Genomic DNA, 19,581 nt, shown 5'->3' on the forward strand with positions numbered 1-19,581 from the left:
GCTTACTTCAAAATTAGCACAATCAAGTTCTCATCCTGAAGAATAAAACATCCCTGACATCCTTTGGTGATACACAATGAACATAGTAAGTGAAAGGTAAGGCTCCAGAGTCTGACTTTCTTTTGGTTTGAATCCTGACTCTGACACTTACTAACTACGTGTTAGAAGGTATGTTCTATAGCCTGAATATTTGTGTCCTCTTCAAATGCATATGGTAAAACCTGTTTCCCCAATGTGATGTCATTTGGAGGTAGGGCCTTTGGGAGATGATTGGGTTGTGAGGGTGGAGCCCTTCTGAATGGAATTAGTGCCTTTATAAAAGAGAACTTCCTTGTTCCATTCTGCCACGTGAGGACACAAAGAGAAGATGGATATCTATGAACCAGGGACCGTGTCTCACCAGATACCAAATCTACCTTGACCTTGGACTTGCCAATCTCCAGAACCATCACTGGTGGGTATTTGTTGTTGATAAGCCGCCCAGTCTAGGTTTTGTTATGGCACCCTAAAAGGATGAAGACAATAAGTTGCTCAAATTATCTGAGTCTCACCCTGCTTATACTTGTAGCTATCTCCCAGAGTATTTGGGCTTCCTTAGTGGCTCAGTCAGAGAAGGCAATGGCACCCCACTCCAGTACTCTTGCCTGGAAAATCCCGTGGACGGAGGAGCCTGGTGGAGTACAGTCCATGGAGTTGCTAAGAGTCGGACACGACTGAGTGACTTCACTTTCACTTTTCACTTTCATGCATTGGAGAAGGAAATGGCAACCCACTCCAGTGTTCTTGCCCGGAGAATCCCAGGGACGGGGGAGCCTGGTGGGCTGCCATCTGTGGGCTCGCACAGAGTTGGACACGACTGAAGCAACTTAACAGCAGCAGCAGCAGTGGCTCAGTAGCAAAGAAACTGTCTGCCAAGCAGAAGATGCAGGTTCGTTCTCTGGGTCAGAAAGATCCCCTGGAGGAGGAAACGGCAACCGGCTCCAGTGGTTTTGCCTGGGAAATCCCATGAACAGAGGAGCCTGTCGGGCTACACTCCATGGGATTGCAGAGTTAGACACAACTCAGAGACTAAGAACAACTACATAGAGTACTTGTGAAATTAAATGAGGTTGTGCATACAAAGTACATATTGTACATTTTCTCCTTCATTTTTCAACTTAGCTTATTATAGATAGGGTAGGCTGGCTTAGGATATGCCCAAGCTGTCTCACCAGGCTTGTGCTCTCTGCTCCTTTCTAACTTCCTCAGGGTAGAAGCCCTGTTCTGTACATCATTCTCTTTCCTCCTGTGTCCTCTCCAGTGGTTCTACACACGGTAGGGGACAGGAAGTGCTTGTTGACTGCAGCTGAGAAAATGAATTGGATGTCATTTACACTGACTTGGTATTGCTGAGAAGAGCACACGTGGAGTGTAATGTGGCCTCACCTCCCATCTGCCTTACTTCTTTCCATGCTGCTAAGTCGCTTCAGTCGTGTCCAACTCTGTGCAACCCCATAGACGGCAGCCCACCAGGCTCCCCTGTCCCTGGGAGTCTCCAGGCAAGAACACTGGAGTGGGTTGCCATTTCCTTCTCCAATGCATGAAAGTGAAAAGTGAAAGTGAAGTCGCTCAGTCGTGTCTGACTCTTAGCGACCCCATGGACTGCAGCCTACCAGGCTCCTCCGTCCATGGGACTTGCCAGGCAAGAGTACTGGAGTGGGGTGCCATTGCCTTCTCCGACTTCTGTCCATAGTCCCTGAATTTTCCCCATCAGCCTGAGGCCAGACCTCAGGCACTTCTGGTTCTCTCCTTTCATTTGTTGAAAATCAGTTGAACTCCAATGATTAAGTCTTAGGAATTTTCCCTCTGTCCTATCTCTTGCAATGTCTTATTGTGTCTTTTTTTCCACCGTCACCTCCCCTGTCCTGAATTTTATAATTTTATGACATTTCTTTGTAGAAGTACTTGCCTCTAATTCTAATTATGGATGCTGAATATTTGGTTTCCCTTTTTTTTTTCTTTCTAAAAATTCTTTTTTCTTTTATAAACCTTTATTTTCAAAAATTTCTAAAATGCACATGCAATATTTTTAAAATAAAATGATCTTTGATAGGTTTCAATAAATGATTATCAAAAATCATTGACACTATATTTTCAGTAAGAGGCAAAACTGACAAAGTTAAAATAAGTAGACAAACGTGATTTGTTACTCTGCCTGCAGAAGAGGATTCTGAGCAGTGTGGTGCAGGCCACATCAGGCTCCCCCAGGTCAGGGCCCTGGCTGTAATGTGGACCATTTTTAAAGTCTTTACTGAGTTTGTTATATTGCTTCTGTTCTATGTTTTGTTTTTTTGGCCCCAGGGTATAATTGAACCCACGCCCTCTGAATTGGTAGGTGATGGCTTAACCACTAGACTGCCAGGGAAGTCCCTGAATATTTGGTTTTCATCTATTGACTCAGAGCAAGCAGGAGCCATTTTATTGTCATACAACAGATATACATTAATGGAGAGTTCCTATTGCCTGTAAATCCCAAGAAGGGGAACATAATCAGTGAGGGCAGCGTATCTGAGAATTGTCCTGAAACCTCTCCCTCATCTATGTTCATAAACTAGGAAAGCGTATTCAACCTGTGGTTCATTATCCAAAGGGAGTGGATATCTGCCATATACTGCCATGTTCAGGAATCACTTTTCCAAACTTGTGTATGATATTACTGTGTCAAACAAACAAAAAATAAGTTTTAAGTTAAGATTTTTACGATGACATTGAATTGATCTGAGCTCAAGAAGACACCTTTGACTTTCCTCTTTCAAATGTCTGAAGCCCTAGTCCCAGTGAGAATAAAGCACTCTAACAAAGTCTGTTTTTCTCCTAGCTTAATCCATATTAATGTTTATTTATCAGTTCATTGATTTGATCTTATAAGCATGTTGTCCCCATGCTTGACTGCAAATAAGAAACATCTAGGAAACTTTTACAATAAAGCTTATTCTGTACTTTTGGAAAAGATAGAATAACAGGGAGTGGACTTATCCTCCTGGGTGAAACAAGTAAAAAGTTGAACAATAATATATTTAAAAGGGCATTTAAAATATCGATGTCAAATAATGAAGGATGATCATTACTGAGATGGAACACAAATGAGATGATCTTTACTTACTGCCTGGAGAAAGTTTCAGGATATGGCACAGGCGGCGGGGGAGGCTAGGCAGAACCCTACAATCTTCCTAATTCCAGAGTTGGAATTAGAATGTCAGGAATGCCAACAGAGATATAGTCTGGAGTACAAAATACAGAATGGGAGAGGCTCCAGGGAGAGTGAATCCTAGAGATCTGCAGACAGAATTTCTGGAGCATTCAGTTGAATACTGATTAGAGCAAGAATATAAAGAAATGACCCATAGCTGGGGAACTATATTAAAAATTACAAGAAACAGTACCCAGAGTACACAAAGATGTGGAAACAATATCAGTCCACAATAACCAAAGTGGAAAACCTCATACTTCGGGGAGAATTGGTTAGACTACTAAGAATGATCTTACCTCAGTAGTGGGAAAAAATGAACCATAGTCTAAAACACAATGCTGGTCCAACCTAACAAAGCTTAAAAGCTTTCCAAGAGGATCAGACTGTTTTCAAATGATTTAATTGGGCCCCAAAACAGAAGTCTAGAATATTTATGACTATGAAAATAAACTGAACCCAACAAAATACAAGGCAAAATGTTTGGCATCCAGTCAAATATTACCAGTCATGCAAAGAAGCCAGAAAAATACTACCGATGCTGAACAGAAAAATCAATCAATTAAAACTGAACCAGAAATGAAACAGAAGATAGAGTCAGAAGACAAGAACATTAAAACAGTTGTTGTAATTGATTCCATATGTTCAGGAAGCTGGAAAAATTATTGAACATGTTAAGTAGAGACACTAAAGATATACAAAAGTCCCAAATAGAACTACTAGAAACAAAAGCTATAATATCTTGGAAGAGAGACACACTGTATGGAATAGTAGAATATTAAATATTGCAGAAGAAAAGATTAGGCAACTTAAAGACTTAGAAATAATAACTTTGTAAAATGAAATACAGAGAAAAAAATATTGAAAAAATGAGTAGAGTATCAGTAATTTTATAAGTCAATAATATAGTTTTATTAATTTTAAGCAGCCAAAAAAATTGGAATCTATGGTAGTGTAAGGTGTTTGAAGAATAATGGGCCAAACTTTTACAAATTTGCTGAAAATCATGAGCCACAAATGCAAAAAACTCAATTAATCTTAAGCACAAGGAATGTGTGGAAAAGTACATCAAGGAAAGTGTAAATTAAATCACTTAAAATCAATGATAAAGTAAAAATTCAAATGCAGTCAGAGAAATATGTACATTATGAAGGAAGAACAGCTGTAAGGATGACAGCAGATGTTTCTCAAAAATAAGACAAGCAGGAGGAGATCAGGGTAATATTGCTTAACTGTCTTTTTTATAAAAATCTAGAACATGTTACACAATAAAAGCATATTTTAAAAAAAAGTGAAGAAAAATATCTTTTTGAGGATAGAAAAGCTGAATCAACCACCAACTGACTTTCAATTATAAGAAATATTAAAGGAAGTCCATCAAGTAGAAGGAAAACAATACCAGATGAAAACCTGAAGCTATGCAAACTAAGATAAGACATCAGAAAATGGTTACTACTTGGGTAAATATAAGTTGTTGCCACTTGTATCTCTTCAAAAGATAATTTCGTGCTTTAAGAAAAAATTATAACATTTGTATTATAAAAAAGGATTATATGACAAGAACTCAAAGGCTGGAATTGAAAAAATAGAGGTACACTGATTTAGGTTTTTAATATTTTACATGAAATAATTTCATTTTAATACAAACCATGATGAGTTGAATTGTTAAAGTTATAACCTTTAAAACAACCAGTAAAATAGCCAGTCATAAGCAACAAGTCAACAAATGAGAAAAAAATTACTCATAAAAATACACAAAAAATCCTGGAGATTGATGGTTGTGATCGTTGCACAACAATGTGAAAACATTTAATGTCATTGAACTATACACTTAAAGATAGTTCAAAAAGTAAATTTTATGCTATATATATATATATATATATTATTCTACAATAAGGCAAAAGGAAGTAACTTTGAGTTATGACTTTGAATTAGGAAAGGGTTTTTTAAATATAAACTGAAAACATAATCCAAAAAAGAAAAAAAAATTTTGATAATCAAAATTGAGAGTGTTTGTTCTTTTAAAGGTCAGTGTTGAGTCAAGCCACAGGCTGAAAATAATTTCCTATTACATATCTGATAAAGAAGTGGTACTTGGAATATGTAAAGAACTCTTAAGATCCTATAGTAAGAAAGTAAACAATTAAATATGAGCTAAATATTTGAATTAAAACTTTACCAGAGAAAGTATATTGGTAAAAAAAAAAAACATGAAAAGATGCTCAACATTATTAGAAATTGGGAAAATGCAAATAAAAACCACAATGAGCTAATTCCACACACCTGTTAGATTGTCTAAAATTGGCAAGGATGTAGAGGAACCGAAACTCTCATACACTGCTTGCGGGAATTTAAATTGATATAAATGCTTTTTAAACAATTTGCCTGTTTCTTAAAAAGTTAAATATACAGTGCTCATATGATACAAATATTCTAAGTATTTACATAAGTGAAAGCATATATCCATATAAGATGTATACACAAATGTTCTCAATGGCTTTATCTGTGATAACCTCAAACTATAAAACTCTAAATGAAGGTGATTAATATATTCATCATCTTGATTGTGGATGGCTTCATGAGTGTAACCATATGTGAAATCTTAAACTGTATACTTTATAAACACTTGCAGTTTACTGTACATCAATTACAGCTCAACAAAACTGTTAAATATAATTATTCCTATGATATAACCCAAATGATTTATTCAATTTTTGGGATCTCCTAAATTAGACCACTCTGGACCATCATCACTTTAATGGTATCATATGAGCTACTTTTCAACTTAATTATATGAAGAATGCTGCATGAAATTCAGAAAATCTACCTATTGTCCTCAAGGAATTTGAAGTGGCACTCAAGAGACCATGTTGGGCTGCATCCCACAGACATGCTGCTGCTGCTGCTAAGTCGCTTCAGTCGTGTCCGACTCTGTGCTACCCCATAGACAGCAGCCCACCAGGCTCCCCCATCCCTGGGATTCTCTAGGCAAGAACACTGGAGTGGGTTGCCATTTCCTTCTCCAATGCATGAAAGTGAAAAGTGAAAGTGAAGTCACTCAGTCGTGTCCAACTCTTAGCGACCCCATGGACTTCAGCCTACCAGGCTCCTCCATCCATGGGATTTTCCAGGCAAGAGTACTGGAGTGGGGTGCCATTGCCTTCTCCAACCCCACAGACCTACAAGCCCTGAAATAACTCAGCCTCAGGACAGAAGGAAAGGGCCCTGAGTCAGTGACAGACATCAATCATTTATTGGTTAGGGGATCATACACATCTTAAGCAAGGTCCTGAACATCCTGGTATTTGACAGACAGAGGCAGGACATGGCAGCAGTCATTGCTATTGGAGGGAGGGGGAGGTTACCAGTTGTAGGGGAAATTGATGTCAAGTTGGCTCATTGGTTACCAGGGAAATCAGCAGAGGTGTATGCTCTTCATATCCCCCTGCAGTTAAGAACCATCTGGGAGCGAGTATTTCCCTTTGGTAAGCTAGCATAGTGGAGCCATTCTGAATCAAAGATTAGAACAGTCACTAGCTGAGGCCAGGGGCAAGATAGGGGGAAAGGGGAAAGCATATAGGCAATTATTGCTTAGGCTCTATGTTTAAGATGGAAAATCGGTCATGTAAGTAAGGTATAGGTGAAACAGGGATTGGTTGAGCAGGGAATGAACAGAGAACAGGAGAACCACCATCTTGAGTAGCCTGATAGTACAGACCAGTATTCCTTTATTCCTATGGATGGAAGAGCCTGGTGGGCTACACCCCATGGGGTCACAAAGAGTCGGACACGACTAAGCAACTAACACACACACACACACACACACATTCATTTATTCACCGAAGTCCAATCCTTTACTGGGTGCTGTGGATTGAAAGATGAATAGGAAATAGTATTTGGGGTCTACCACCGATTATTATAACAGGTGTATTATATATATGTAGTAATATATGCAAAAGGTGCCAATAGAGTACATCAGAAAATACTTAGGCCAACTTGGCAGTACAGCAAAGTCTTCCTAGTGTGAAATCTAAGCTGAGAATTAATGGAGTCAGCCAGACAACTATTGGGTAGATTACAGGCGCATTGCATACAAAGGAAACAGACCAGAGGCTAAAAAGAGAATGGAATTGGGGAGAAATACAAGAGATTCAGTATGACTGTGAGCTAGAGAGTGGGTTTTAAGAGGAACTAAGAGTGATGGAAAGCCACTAAGAGCTTTTATTAGGGAAGTAATATGTGTAAGATGTTGTAGGAAAAAAAAATCACTCTGCAATGAATACTACTGAAGGCAATATTAGATACAGGAAGTCCAGTTAGGAGAATAACATAATAATAAAATTTAAAACGATGGGGCTGGAAACTAAGATAGTGAAAGTGGTATTTGAGATATGAATAATATGAGAGTGATTTATTGATTTCTATTGTGAGAAACTGAATCAAAGAATATAAGAGGAGAAGTTTTTATGGAAAAGATGATAAGTTTGATTCTGAACATTTTGTGTATTCCTGCAATACTTGAATATGTAATACAGGAAAGTGGCTTCAACAATATCCATGATTTCTTTTCTCAAAAATAAGACCCTGTTGTGAATAACCTTAATGTCATTGCTTGTTAATCTGAGACAGTAATACCTACAACCTACTTTGGGTATTTTCCTTATTGTGCTATAAATTTGAAATATCTCAAAATTTAAACTAAAACATGAAAAAACATACAATAGTTTACTGTGATAAACTTTAAGTCTCTCTGCTATAATTTAACTAAAACCTGGATAAATTAGCAAGCTAAACTTTTAAGTTCCCTAACTTTAAAGATACTACCTGAACTCGCAAAAGAGCAAGGCAAAATTTTAAGCTGCACTCTAAAGATTGTTTTTAAGGAAACTAGTGCTAGGACTTGGGGATCTAACAACTAATCCTGGGATTTAATGCAAACTGAATATAAGACCTCCTCTTCATTATTTGGAAGGCCTCAGAAAGGACTAAAGAGGTTGACAGATGCAAACCCAAATACTTCCTGGAAGAAATTGACCCCAACATTTAGTTCACAGGATTCCCACAGATTAAATTCAATAGAAGTGTAGTTCATAACAAAAAACAAATCACAAGAAAATGAAACACTATAAATAACAGTGAGCAAAAACAACAGCAGATTTACACCCCCAAGTACTTCTCATATCAGAATTACCAGATAAAGAAGATTTATACATAAAATGTTAAAAGAAATAAACTATTAAATTTTGAAAAATGAGTAAAGAGCAAAAGTCTATCAAAAACAATCCTGCATATTTGCAAAAAAGCACTCCTAAAAGAATATTTCTGTTAAAACCAATAGAATAGGATTGAGGTTCAGAAACAAACCCAACCACATATTGGAATCAGATACATGATAAAAGTGATACTTTAATCACTAGAGCAAAAGGGATATCTTTAATAAAGGGTGGAAAATATAAAATTAGATACAAACCATGTCAGGCACCAAGAAAAATTTAATTGGATCAGAGATATAAATATAAAAAGTGAAAATAAGTAAGGATTAGAATAAAACATGGTTAAATTTTCCTTAATTTTTATTTAATAAAATAAAATACTGATAAATTTAAAAATTCATCTACATAAACGCTTAAAAATTATTAGATAGCAAAAAAAAGTAAGCAAAGTGAAAAAAGAAATGACTAACTGGGAGAACGTTTGTATAACATAAATCATGGAGAAAGGCTTGATATCTTTAAAAGAAATGAATTTTTAATTCATGGAAAAAGGTCAGAAATACCAAAACTGCTTGGGGCTGGTGCACTGGGACGACCCAGAGGGCTGGTATGGGGAGGGAGGAGGGAGGAGGGTTCAGGATGGGGAACACATGTATACCTGTGGTGGATTCATTTTGATATTTGGCAAAACTAATACAATTATGTAAAGTTTAAAAATTAAATTAAAAAAAAAAAAAAAGAAATACCAAAAAAAGATAGGCAAAGATCCAAAGTAACACATCATAACGCCAGATATAAAAATGGTTCTTACACATATGAAACAAGCCTTCTTTGAAAGCACAGTGATGAAATTGCAAACAGTAATTTGGCAATTATCTCACAAACCTACATGTTCATTTATTCTTTGATAGTGCAATCTCACTACAAGAATTTAACCCAAAGATTATTTACAGCAATATTTTGCAAAACTAATACAATTATGTAAAGTTTAAAAATAAAATAAAATTAAAAAAAAAATAAAATAAAATGTATTTTCACAATGACATCACGAACCATTATTTTTAAAGGTAAAATTTAGGATGGGGAACACATGTATACCTGTGGCAGATTCATTTTGATATTTGGCAAAACTAATACAATTATGTAAAGTTTAAAAATAAAATAAAATTTAAAAAAAATAAATAAAAAATAAAGGTAAAATTTGGGAAACAACCTAAATGTCCAAGAGGGGAAATTAGCTGAGTAAGCTAAGGTATATACACACAATGGAGTAATACATAACTAAGCAACATAATGAAGGAGATCTTGTTAAGCTGATATGGAGTAATTACAGGAGGTATTTTAAGTGAAGAAAGCAGAAATGCAAAATATCGTATATCCTATATAATATGCTGTGTTTTGGTAGGAAAGAAGGGGAAACAAGAAAAAAATACATGTATCTGCTTATTTTTACACACAAAAAAAGAACCACATGAAAGAAAAACCAGAAGTTAATAAAGTTGGTTACTTACAAGAGGTGGGTGTATTTTGAGATAAAAGGGATATAGAATAGGGACATCCCTGGTGGTCCAGTGGTCAGGACTGTGCTTCTAATGAAGGAGGTATGGGTTTGATTCCTCATAAGGCAACTAGAATCCCATATGCCAAGTGGTGTTACCAAGCAGTTTAAAAATTAAAAAGAATTTTTTTAAAAAAAGAAATATAGGGTAGAGTGACACTTTGCTGAGTGTACTTTTTTGATTAGTGTTGATTTTCAGAAGCAAGTTAGTTATCTACATATTAAAAATCAATCAACAAATATTTGTTGTTCCTCAGTCACTCAGTCTTGTCCAGCTCTTTGTGACCCTATGGACTACAGCATACCAGGCTTCCCTGATAGTAAATAAGAAGAAAAATTAAACTATGAAAAAGTTAAAAAAAAAAACCCACTTTGTTTTATATGAGTATCATAATTCACTGAGGGATAAATCTACAAAAGAGAAAGTAATCCAAGTAACCCAAAGTATTTGTCTGTGGGATAGGTATTCAAAGAATTGGAAAATGCTGAACTGTTTTTAGTAGATTTCTTTTTTATAATGGTAGATTTAAGGCAATTCTGAAATCATTTATGATGTATTAAATTGACCAAAAGGATAAGTGCATCAGAGTTGCTGTGGATGAAAAGACATGCAAATAGGAAATGGGAAAGGGAAGAAAGAGGATGGATTAGAATGGGAAATATTGTAAACTCATAATTTCTAAAATATTAGTATGTATGTGTATATGCAAATACATGTACATGTGCCTGCCTGCTAAGTCTCTCAGTCATGTCTGACTCTTTGCAACCCCATGGACTGTAGCCTGTCAGACTCCTCTGTACATGGGATTTCCTAGGCAAGAACCCTGGAGTGGATTTCCATGCTCTCTTCCAGGGGATCTTCCTGACTCAGGGATCAAACCCAGGTATCTTATGTCTTCTGCATTGGCAGGTGGATTCTTTACTACTAGTGCCACTTGGGAAGCCCATAGATGTGCATGTATATATGTAAATATGTGTATATATATGTTTATACACGCATATATTTTCCAGTACTAGGACTATTCACTGAATGGTTCTTTTGATAACGATGAGCATGCCTAATGCCCCAAGATTGATCTCTAATACTACTAAAGGTAACCAGGAATCCACAGAGGAATATATGACTCCATGGCTGGTCCAGAGTAAATATAAGCCTAGAACATCTTGTGTCAGAAAGATGAGAATTAGTCAAAAACTTATGGAGGCATGTCTCAATGACATAGAAACCCATAATGAAGCCTTCAATGGCCTAATATGGCACCATTTTACAATAGCAACAAAAATTATGAATTCATAATTCATATTTATAATAAATAAATAGTGAAGATGATAGATAGATAGATAGATAGAAAGGAGGGTTCTGGCCCTCAATAGAAGGCTAAGGGCTAAATAGTGAATGTGGAGAGTACTGGAGGTGGAAAATCATCTTTCTGCAACCATCATAGTAAAGATCAGTTCAGGCGAGCATCAATGGATGCCAAATATGAGGAAAATACTGATGAAGAGCAGAATATGCGCATGGTCTTAAAACTTCCCTTCATGGGCTGCTTATTCATTACAAGACAGAAAAATAGTAACTGCGCACTTGAGATATCAGACAACACCTTGACTGTGTGATGGAATTATGTACATCACCAATGAGTAGGTAGAGATCATGTCCCTTCAGGTGTGATACCTCAGGAGGACTCAGGGTCATTCACATCATATTCTGACCAGGAATATAGTCAGGATATACTCATGAGGAAATGCCAGACAAAGACCAAATGAGGAGTGTTCTATTAAAAAGATCAAAAGGTACTTCATCCTTCAAAAATATCAACAAGATAAATAAAGGCTTTGGAGATGTTCCAGATATGAAGTGACCTTACAAACATGACAACTGCATGCAATATCTGATCCTAAACTGGCTCTTGTACTGGAGGGAGAAAACACTAATAAAGGAAATTATTGGGTTAATTGATAAAATTAAAATATAAATAGTTGATTAGATTAAATATTCATTACTATTAAGTATACTGAAGTTGATAACTACAGTGCAACTACATAGGAAAATTTCTTATTATTGGAAAATTCATATTTAAGTGCTTAGAAAAAGGCCAGTATATGTTCAGTTTACTTTTAAATTGTTCAGAAACACACGTATGCATAGATAGATGGATGGATAGACAGATGATAGATAAATATATACATATATACAAAGATATATAGATACATAGACAGAAATATATGCCATTCTCAAATATATATATGAGAAAATACAAAGACATATATATTTGTATATTAAAAGAAATTTTTATATTTGTATATAAAAAGAAGAAGGAGGAAGAGGTGATAGAAGAGAAGGAAGGAGAATAATGAGACAGACAAAAAATGAGATAAAATGTTAACAATAGGAGAATCTGGGTAAAAGATATATGAGTTGCCTCTTTTTTTCCTGTTCTTGCAATTTTCTCTAAGTCTGAAATTATTTCCAAATAAAAAGTATTGTAAAACTCTTGACTCCTCAAGTGAAATATTGGGATGAACTTAAAATAAAATTTACCCCATCAAAAAAAATAAAACAACTTGAATATCAGATGGGGAAATGCTTCCTGATACAGGGTAAGAGGTGAGGTCACTGTGGTGTTGGCTGTGGTTCGTGTGGGCTGAGGGTGACTCTGCAGATTGGCTCCAGATGGGAAGATGAAGGACAGATATCAGAGCAGATTCAGGGTCCCCTATACACTAGTAACGCAGAAGCCCACAGCCAAGTTCTTGGGTTTTTTTCACTACAGTGTTCTTCCCAAGCCTTTCCTTTCTGACAAGCCCTGAAGTGTTCAGTGAGGTGCCGGGTTTGTCCTTGGGGGCTGCAGGACACATCCATACAGGGTTAGTTTGGCCTTGATGAATTTTCTGGGATTGGCAAAGTTACTTCATGCCCTGAATATCCTAATCTCAACATTTCTTTCTTTTTCCATTAAGTTCCTTGAAAATATAAGAAATTCTTCGGATGCTAAGGTGGCATGGGTGCTGTGGACACACCTCAGATGCCTTCACCCAAGCCTCCAGGTCCCCCACTTCAGCGAAAGAAAGACTCTCCCTTAATGCATCCATCAGAGACTATTTCTTTGCAAAAACTGATGGCACTATTAAAATCATTAAGAAGACAGGCTGTCAGCCAGTCTGTTTAAGTCTTAACCAGGCTCTATCACTTACTGACTAGAAGACATTAGGAAGGTTATTTTCCTGTTCCTTACTTCACTTACCAGTAAGAGTATAAATATTATATTGTGAGGTTTGAATGAGTAATGCTATACAACACTTATCCCAAAAAGATAGAAAAGATTTAATGCATTTAGTCATTTAGATTTAATATTCTCCTAGCTAAATCCTTTAACTGGTGAGAGTTTAGACTCCTCTTTCGTAGCTGTATTCTGAATTGTACCTGTTTATTATTCTTTTTTGTCTGATCCTTTCAGTGTCCCTCAAAAACTCTAAAGTTGACTAAGCTATATCCTTGGTTAACAGTCTCTAACCCTTGAACACATATCCATGCATCCTCAAACACATGAATATACACGAGCGAAACTGCAAAAAAAAACCCTGCAAAAACCATCTGATGCACAAAATAGGCCTTTTCCAGATTAATCAGGACTATACTGTCTCTAGTCAGAGAACACAGGGTTATTGGCAAATGAGCAGTGATTTAAGAGGTCCAGAAGGCTCTCTTGATCCCAATCATCTAACATACTGAAATCCCTGATACGTTAATAACATTTTATTAAGAAGATTGATATTTAGTTGAGTTAAGGCAGGAACATATTGGGAGAGAGTCGTGGCTCCTGTTGGGGTCCCAATCATAATTCTGCCCTGCCTTAACCTCTCTGTGACCTAGTTTCATCAATTGTAAAAGAGAAAACCTACATCAACGACTCAGTAGAGTCATACAGGTAAAGAACTTAGGAAAAAAACATGTCATTATGCTATATAAGTATGATCTAGGTCTCCCCAGTTGGTGCTAGTGGTAAAGAACCAGATTGCCAAGGCAGGAGAAAAAATATACATATTTTTTTTTTTATTTTCAAGGAACAAATTGTCATATATACCATGAAGGGAAAAGAAAATGCAGTGTGAGAGAAAAAGTAGGATGGAAGGTGGTGAGTGTATGTGCAGGGGTGCAGAGGTGTGTGGGTTTGACCATCAAAAAAGGCTCTCTGAGGAGGAGGCATTTGACTTCCCTCTTGGATGAGGCCTCACTAAGGAGAAGTCACTTACTGGCTCTCCAGGTGGCATTAGTAGTAAATAAACCTCCCTAGGTCAGAAAGATCCCCTGGAGGAGGGCATGGCAACCCACTCCATTACTCTTGCCTGGAGAGTCCCATGTACAGAGGAGCCTGGTGGGCTATCGTCCATAGAGTCGCAAAGAGTCAGACATGACTGAAGCAACTCAGCATGCACGCGTGCACTGAAAATGAGGAGGAGCCGTCCAGAAACAGGGGACAGCCTGTGTGAAGAGTCTGGAGTGAATGATGGCTGGCCATCGGACCCGGCGTAGTGGGTGAGCCTGTGCATGGCCTGCAATGAAGCAGAAGTCAGATCATGCAGGGCCCAGCTGGGCATGGGAGTAGTTCAAATTTGACTTTATGAGCCCTGTGAAGTCATTGCAAGTCTTTAGGCAAGACGGTAACATAATCCAATTTGCTTTTTCAGATGCTCTCACTGACTGCCATATAGAAGTATATTGGCCTGGAGACAAGACAGAACACAGGCAGATTAAACCCTCTTCCAAGGGATTTGGCTGCTGTATTCTCTGAACTGAAGAGACCACCCAGGCAGTGGTCTGTTTGGTCACCCATACAAAATGCATCCCTCAGTATTTCAGGGAACCAGTCCAAAGCCTCCTGTACTCTTTGGGCTTGGATCATTGATGTTCCATTGGGGCTGGGAAGGACAGCAAGTTTTGACTTTTGAATAATGTCTTGTGCCTTGTAACATATGGCTTTGATCCATCTGAATGGGAATCTTGGTCTGTTTATCTGACATCATTATTACCATCTCTTTGGCACTCGAGATGTAAATTATGTTCTGATGAATTTTTTCCTTTTAATTTTACAATCAGCTTGTCTTAATATTTTATTATTAATAAGACTTGCTCTTCTATTCCATAAGTGGAAATTTGATGAAAGAATTCCAATTTTGAAAATCCTTTCCATACTGAGATCAACTAAATGCTCAATTGTTCGGCTAAATTGCTGAGGTTTAGTTGGTTTGTTTGTTTGCATTTGAAAAACTATATGTTTGAGTATCTGGATCTACAGCTTCCATCAATTAGTTTGACTGTTTTATCCATTTTTTTTTTTTCTTTTTGCCTATCAGGTGTTACACAGATAGGTTTGATGTATTGAGTATCTATTGACCCCTATTCTGTCTCTAAGCGGCTGTATGAATTTGGACCTCTGAGACTGTCAGCTGTTTCAACTGTGACCATTTAAGTCCTAATAACCCATAGTTTGGATAGTATTGTGTATACTGGAGGACATAGCATTGTTTCTTTTTGTTATTATTTGATGTGTCAGTTGGGTTCTGTCAGTATCAGAGGCCAAGATGGAGTTAGGACTACAGAAGTTGTATTGGGGAATAGGAGCTGTGAAAGGAAAGGCGAGCAAGCAGAAACAGTGTGGTGTCATCACCCTGGGTGTAGTCCTGATGAAGTTCTGCCAGTCCAGTTCCAGGCTTCAGACCAATGATTGATCCTTAAAAGGGTCCTAAAATTTGGGGCAGAAATAGTCAGACCTTGAATCACCATCTCGCTCAGTCATTGGCTGAAATTCTCCTCAAGAAGAGCATGACCTCATGTGAAAAGCCGAAGTGGACCTTGAAGGCACAAACAATCTCATGATGGGCAGCCAGCCACAGTCCTTGCTGCTGGGCAGCTCCTCCTTTATGGAAGGAGAAGCAGAGTACACATCCCTTTGCCTTCCACAGAGAAAGTGCCTCCCTCCATGTGTCAGAGACCCTTGTGTCCTGTGAAGTCCTTGTCTGTACACACGAGAGAACAGCTCCTTCTTTCTACCTAAAGCAAACTTGGAAGAGAGAGGTTAATGGAACAAACTACAGTCCTTATGTGGAGAAGGCAATGGCACCCCACTCCAGTACTCTTGCCTGGAAAATCCCATGGATGGAGGAGCCTGGTAGGCTGCAGTCCATGGGGTCACTAAAAGTCGGACACGACTGAGCAACTTCACTTTGACTTCTCACTTTCATGCATTGGAGAGACTGCTGTTGGCCCAAGGGCCACAACTGCTCACTCTTCTTCTCTCCAATATCCATTCTAACGTGCCCACATCCTCTTCCACCACCTCTGCTGGTCTTAGTGGCTGACCTGGTCGGGTGACTCAAACTTTCATTTCTGAGAGATCTGAGATCCCTCTCAGCCAGGGTGGTCTTGCTTGTTTCTTCTCAGTCACAGTTAGGCAGGAAAGAACTAAAAAGCACCCCAAGTGGGTCACCTGAGCTCCCCATGGATTCCCCCCCTGCCAGGGTACAAGAGCAGCCCAACTTCTCTCCCAACAAAGGTGTGTATAGTCAAATCTATGGTTTTTCCAGTAATCATGTATGGATGTGAGAGTTGAACCATAAAGAAGGCTGAGCCCTGAAAAACTGGTGCTTTTGAACTCTGGTGCTGGAGAAGACTCTTGAAAGTCCCTTGGATAGCAAGGAGATCAAACCAGTCGATCCTAAAGGAAATCAATCCTGAAATTTCATTGGAAGGACTGATGCTGAAGCTGAAGCTCCAATATTTTGGCCACCTGATGCAAAGAGCCAACTAACTGGAAAAGACCTTAATGCTGGGAAAAATTGAAGGCAGGAGGAGAAGGGGATGACAAAGGATGAGATGGTTAGATGGCATCACTGATTCAATGCATGTAAGTTTGAGCAAACTCAGGGAGATAGTGAAGGACAGGGAACCCTGGCGTGCTGCAATCCATGGGGTCGCAAAGAGTTGGACATGGCTTAGCAATCAAACAATAACAATCTCTCTGCTGATTAGGATCACTTACTGCTAGTGAGTCCTCTTTTGCCTGCCAGTCCCTTAGCACAGGGGACCCAAGATGCCTGGCAGGGATAAGGACTTCTAATGCTTCAGTCAGGTAGGACCTGCATACAGACACAAAGACTTTCAGTCAATTTCTAGGAGTCATGGTAAGTGGGTTCACCTCTCATGCCTTGGTTCTCGAATCCACATATCCTTTCTATTGTGAACCTAGTGCCATATAAACCTTGTGATTCTTTGTAAATACTGCATCCTGAAGAATGATGTCCAGTTTTCACAGGGTTTTGACTCTGGGCTGGCACTGCATCTGTGACTTCAGCAGGCCTTTACAACGCTCTGTGAGACTGGCATCCTCAGGATGGTGTGCTTTGTGATGCTGCTAATGGATCCCAAAGACTTGAATCCCCTCCCACATCTCCATCATTGTAAAGTGGGTTCTCTGGTCAAATACTACCTTGTATGGGATTCTACCCCTCTGAACCAAAGATTCTAGGAGCCCCAAAATAGTGGTGTTAGCTGAGGCCCTGCAAGCAGAAAAGGCAAATTCATACTTTGAATAGGTATCTAATCCTATTGGATCTAATTTAATAAATTTACCACTGACTGGTCACTTGATCTCCTCAAAGAATAGGGACATGTTAGGGGCTTCAAACTGATCTTTGTTGCAAATAGGTTTGACATTCACAGGTAGCAATAAACTGACCTTGGTCAATGGGAGACTGTGCTATTGATTACATATATATTAATGGCCTGCATCTCTGCATTCATGGCCATTTCAACATCATTATTCTTATAACAAATATACATTTGTAGGTATATTTTATAAATTAATATTTATAAATTTCTATTATTATTATTTCATTTCATGAATGCCACCAACACCTCTGTATGTTCAAATGCTTAAAATCATTCCACCAGCCTGTTCTCTCAAGATACCAGTGATGAAGTTTTAATATTTAGGTCACCACCTTGCCCCAGGCCATCTGTGCTCTACCTGCCACTCAGGGAGAGTCCTCCTTATGCATGCTCTGGTCTCTTACCCTCATCTTCATGCCTGCTTTCTCAGAAAACTTCTAGTGCCAACTGTGCAAGGAAAGGAGTATTCAAGGTAGAACCAGGAGTGAGGTCTATTGCGGAGTAGAGGAATATTACCTGTGAAAGGAAAAGGAAGGGAAGAGGCTTGTGCAGGGAAACTGCCAGAGTGCAATACTATCCTGACTGTGTCAGCCCAGTAAGGAGCTCTGGAGCAAAGCTTGTTCACTGGGAGAGTCTTGCATACAGCTGAATATCTGTCTTGTGAATTTGGCTCATGGCTGCCCTGAGAAGAACATGGCCTCAACTGCCACTGCTTTGCTCTATCCTCAATTGAGGGTCACCCCAAAGAAATGACTTTGGCTTGAAAACTGTAACAGATCCCAAAGGTATGTCTGCAGGCAGCCAGCTAACTGCATGCCTTACAGCTTGTCAGAAAGTCTGTTCTTGAAGGGGAATCTGAGTAGCACATCTCCATACCCACCGTAAAAATCATAAACACCTACAGTCAAAAAGAACCTTGAAGAATCTTTGCTTTCCACTAATTATAAGATTTGCCATTAGTCTGTGTACCTCCATGAAACAAACAAAAAACAACACACCCAGTCATCAGAGACCATCAATTTTAAATCCATGCCATTTCAGAGGTGTTAAAATCCAGAAAAACACACATAGAACAGATGAAATGTGGTACTTACTTTACTTTTTGTTAACCTTTCAGAGAAGGAAGTGTTCTGTGTTGTTAACCCCTTGAGTCTTCGGTACAGGAGTTTAGTCCAATATCATCCTGAATTGTGAAAGAAGCCCAACTCTATTTCTTCTTTTTTCTATTTTCTGTGGTGCACATGGAGATGAAATAATCAGCATCACCCTCAGAAAAAGAGCCTTCCTGGATCACCTCAAGTTGTTCACATTGCTCCTCTTCACCTCTGTTCAGAATACATAGCATTGAGAGATTAAACAGAAAAAAAAAAAGAAAAAGAAAATTACAGAACATAAAGTAAAAAAATGCACAAACACTTCACCACTGGGTATTAAAATTAACACAGCCATTTTGGAAAATAGTAAGGAGTGTCTATAAGAGATGAAGCTATGTATACCCTATGATCTAGTGGTCTACTCCCAGTTACATAGCCAAACAAAAATATGCCAAAAGGCAGATACAGGAATGATAAAACAGCATTACCCATCATAGCTCCAAACTGAAAGCAATCCAGATATATCCTTTGATAGTAGAATAGGTAAACTGATAAAATATAAAGCATCAATGAATTAAACCCCTGAAAAATTCCAGGAAAGGTAGATGTAAAGAGGGCATGTGTGATATGATTCTATTCATAAAACACAAAAATAGGAAAAAGAAATTTATACTGTTCAAAGTCAGGATAATTGTTAGTGTTGAGAGAAAGACAAAAGTAGTGACCAAGAGGTACCTGGAAGATAACAAATTCTGCTTCATGGTTGATTCTCTCTGTCTTGATGTGTACTATATTCACTCTGTGAGGACTTCCCTGGGAGT

General features: G+C 38.2%; 1 long non-coding RNA gene across 1 annotated transcript in view; it reads left to right on the forward strand.

Annotated features, from left to right (window-relative positions):
* Nucleotides 1–346: 346 nt before the first annotated feature.
* LOC129653931 (uncharacterized) overlaps nucleotides 347–19,581 on the forward strand; it is a 29,386-nt gene continuing 10,151 nt past the window's right edge. Inside the window, exon 1 of the long non-coding RNA XR_008715292.1 lies at nucleotides 347–454. This is a non-coding gene — a long non-coding RNA (uncharacterized LOC129653931). The remainder of the gene's footprint in view (nucleotides 455–19,581) is intronic.

This window comes from Bubalus kerabau, chromosome 5 (assembly GCF_029407905.1).
Source record: "Bubalus kerabau isolate K-KA32 ecotype Philippines breed swamp buffalo chromosome 5, PCC_UOA_SB_1v2, whole genome shotgun sequence".
NCBI classification, from domain to species: domain Eukaryota; kingdom Metazoa; phylum Chordata; class Mammalia; order Artiodactyla; family Bovidae; genus Bubalus; species Bubalus kerabau.